This window comes from Dipodomys merriami, unplaced genomic scaffold, assembly GCF_024711535.1.
Source record: "Dipodomys merriami isolate MVZ:Mamm:240054 unplaced genomic scaffold, mDipMer1.0.p SCAF_1299, whole genome shotgun sequence".
Taxonomy (NCBI): Eukaryota; Metazoa; Chordata; class Mammalia; order Rodentia; family Heteromyidae; genus Dipodomys; species Dipodomys merriami.
In genome coordinates, this window is record NW_027202603.1 from 99,384 (window position 1) to 103,704 (window position 4,321).

The following is a 4,321-nucleotide window of genomic DNA, read 5'->3' on the forward strand; positions in this document are numbered from 1 at the left end:
TTTCTCCCTTTCCTTTGATTCTGCCCAAGGGCCCAGCCCTTGCAATTTTTCTGACTGGCTTCAGCGCCATCTCCCCCATCTGCTGTTAACCTACTCTGGCCGCTAGTTTCAACTTTTGCAATGAGACTTTAGTGGTTGTTCTTTGCTTTCCTGTTACTTTAGTTTTTTTTTGATTTTTGGATTTTTTTTTAGTTATGATAAAGGTGACATCCAAAGGGGTGACAGTGACATCTTTGTGGACCGGGTTCCCCTTCCCTTGCTCTCTCCCTCCCGTCCCCACCCACATTTTCCACAGAGTGTCCAGTGAGACTCGAGTATTTTTTGTTGTTGTTGTTGTTGTTTCTTTGGTCAGTCATGGGGATTGAATTCAGGGCCTTGGCGTTGTCCCTGAGCTCTTCAGTTCAAGGCTGGCACTCTACCACTTGAACCACAGCACCACTTCCAGTTCTCTGGTGGTTCATTGGAGATGAGACTCTCATGGACTTTCTTGCCCAGGCTGGCTTTGAACCATAATTCTCAGATCTCTTCCTGGGTAGCTGGACTGCTGGGCTGCATGCCTGGCAGTGCTTTGGTGGGGGTAGGAGGGGGGACACAATAGAACTTCCCTTTATTCTGTAATGGTTTCCTGCCCTGATTTAGGTCCTCCTGTGGATGAACAAAAGAATTCATGAAGGGGGGGGGAGAGAAGGAGAGAGAAAGAAACATGGGACATAGGAATGCTAAGGAAGAGCTTTTGGGTTATTTTTTGTTGTTGTTGTTTTATTTCCAACTCTCATTAATTCTTAGTTGGGAAGAGTTACAAATTAACCCCAGTTATACAATTTACGACTTTCAGGACCACTTCAGGGCCTGGTGCCACGTATCTGTACTTCCAGGTCGGAACCAGACAAGGCAGAGGTAGTGAGAGTCTGTCTCAAAAAAAAGAATAAATACCAGGCTTGGTGTCAGATGGTGGAAATTTTGAAAGAACTGTCTGCATTACAATGGTCTCACAAAACACTCTGGGGATAGCAATGCAGTCTCTTGTAGAGACCAGAAAAATACATCATTCACAGAGAATAAATGTGCCTGCCTGGTGCTGAAGTGGTCAAGATGGAAAGGGTAAGCAGTCCTTCAATCAGCATTAGTCATTACAGAGTAATAACCAGCACCTCTGTCACACATAGTGCCATTTCACAACAACCTTCTCCACAAGGAAGCAAAGACATTTTACCCTCTTCCTCCTTCATTTAAACATGACATTCCTGGATCTGAACCCAAACTAACATGCTGGGATTCTACAGACAAATACACAGACACACACACACACACACACACACACACACACACACACACACACACACTCAAAAAATTCTCATTAGTACAACCGACAATGTTCTTATACCTAAAATATACCTGGAACTCAAAAATTAAATCCCCCAACAACAAATCCTCAAAGAAACAGCTGCCCAATAAATAAGTGGGGTAAAGACTTACAGAGAAACTTCTCTGAAGAGGAAAGAAAGATGGGCAATAGAAACATGAAGAAATGCTCAAACTCTCTAGCCATAAAAGAAATGCAAATGAAAACAACATTGAGATACCACCTCACCCCAGTTAGAATGGCTATAACCAAGAACTCTAATAACAACAGATGCTGGAGGGGATATTGACAGAAGGGAACCTTACTGCATGTTGGTGGGAATGTAAACTTGGTCAACTACTTCGGAAAATTGTATGGACGTTCCTCAAAAGACTCCACATAGAGCTCCCCACTTTTGACCCAGTAATCCACTTTTGGGCATTTACCCAAATGATCCCAAACAATACTATACTAAAGCTAACAGCACAACTATGTTTATTGCAGCATTATTTACAATAGATAAGATATGGAACAAAAAAAAGATATGGAACCAAGCAAGATGTCCCTCAGTAGATGGATCAAGAAAATGTGGCATATATACACAACGCAAGTCTATACTTCCATCAGAAAGAATGACATTGCTCCATTTGTTAGGAAATAGAAAGATTTGGAAACAATTATATTAAGTGAAGTAAGCCACGCCCAAAGAAACATAGGTCTCATGGTTTCCATTATATGCAATAACTAGTATATGTCTGAGACAAGCAAAAAAAGTCAGATAAGTTGATATTAGGCTAAACAAACTCCAAGATAAGGATTCAAATGTTTGTTCTTTTTTGCGATTGTTTCTCACATATTTATAATTTGATTTCTTAGATGCTTTGTATTCCCTCTCCCATGGTATAACCTTTGTTTTCACTGTATTTGATGTTGGTATAATTTGTGGAGGGGAAGGGAAAAAACAAATCATTCAAATAGGGATACAGGTGGACTCATTGCAACAATGAGATGTACAAGTCCTTATGTCAAAAAACGAACTTTACAACTTTGCCTGGGGGCAGAAGGGAGGGGGGTGGGGCATGGAAGGGATGGGAAGGGGAAACAAAGGAGGAGGCAACAATGCTATGAAGAAATGATAAGAAATGTACTCATTACCTTGCCCATGTAATTGTAAACCCTCCGTACAGTATTTTCACAATAAAAACAAACAAGAATAATAGGAAATTCACATTAGGAACTGAAGTTCTTGACCACTTCTGAATTGATGAAGCCAACAAAAATGACAACTGAGAAGCAGAGCTATCTGCCTCCAGCCCCAACATGAGCAATCCAAACTGCAAAAGTCCTGGTGTCACCACCAAACATAGCATGTGTGCAGTCTGCCTGCCTACCCTCTTAGACAACAACTCAACAGCAAGAGGTGACAGATTAAAAAAGTCAAATTATTTTATTTTATTTCTTTTTTTATCAGTCATGGGGGCTGAACACTGAGCCTGGGTGCTGTCCCTCAGTTCTTCAGCTCAAGTCTAGCGCACTACAACTTGAGTCACAGTGCCACTTTCAGATTTTTTTCTGCTTGTGTGGTGCTGAGCAATTGAACCCAGAGGCTCATGCATGCAAGGCAAGCAGCCTACCACTGAGCTAACTTCCAAGCCCAAGTCAAATTATTATTAAGGCGATATGTTAGCTCTTTTCTTTCAAAACCTTTTAGTAATTAAACATTCTGGGACTTTCATCAGTTAGCTTTCTTTCCTAGTAAGATGCTTGTATATGTGTATATGTATATATTTACATATGTGTGTATGTTTACATATATGCATATATTTACACAAGGACAATTGTCTATAGTTAAGTACATCCATGTACATATAGGAAAACCTAACTGCTTATATACAAGGATGTAAACTTACATATATGTGAGTTTATATATGTGTATATAAATATACACACATATGTAGAGAATAATATACATACCAAGTGAATATTTTTCTTTCAGTTTTGATCATTTATAATTGATTACTGTGGTATATTAACACCTATTAATTACTATTATTACTCTTTTTTTGGGGGGGCAGTCATGGGGCCTGAACTTTGGGCCTGAGCGCTGTCCCTCAGCTCTTCAGCTCAATGCTAACACTCTACCACTTAAATCACAGTGCCACTTGCAGCTTTTTCTGCTTATGTGGTGCTGAGGAATCCAACCCAGGGCCTCATGCATGCAATGCAAGCACTCTATCACTGAGCCACCTTCCCAGCCCCTTATTACTCATTTTGCTCAACTTTCTTTTTCTTTTTCCTCTTTATTGTCAGTCCTGGGGCTTGAACTCACGTCCTGGCCACTGTCTCTAGACTCTGTTCCCAAGGCTAGGGCTCTACCACTTGAGCCACAGCGCCACTTCCATCTTTTTCTGAATAGTTTATTGCAGACTAGAGTCATGTGGACTTTTTTGCCTGAACTGTCTTTAAACATTGATTCTCAGATCTCAGACTCCTGAGTAGCTAGGATTATAGGCATGAGACACTGGCACTTGTCTATTTTGTTTTTGAATTTTGTGCCAGTATTGGGGCTTGAACTCAGAGCCTCATTCTGTCCCTTGGCCTTTTTGCTCAATGCTGACACTTACCATTTTACCACCTGGACCATGTTTGCTGAAGACATTTTGCTTGTAAACTGGAGGTAAGATTCTCACAAACTTTCCTACACAAACTGGCTTTGAACTGCAATTCTCAGATCAATTGTAGCCTCCTAAGTAGTTGGATTACAGGTGTGAGCCACCAGAATCCAGTTTCAGCATAGGTATAAATGTTTTCTAGCCAGGGGTGCTAGAAAATGCCTGTAATCCTAGCTACTCAAGAGGCTGAGTTCTGCGGATTGTGATTTAAAGCCAGTCTGGGTAGGGAAGTCCGTGAGACTCTTACCTCCAATTAACAACCAGACAAGCAGAAGTGGCACTGTGGCTCAAAGTGATAGAATGCTAG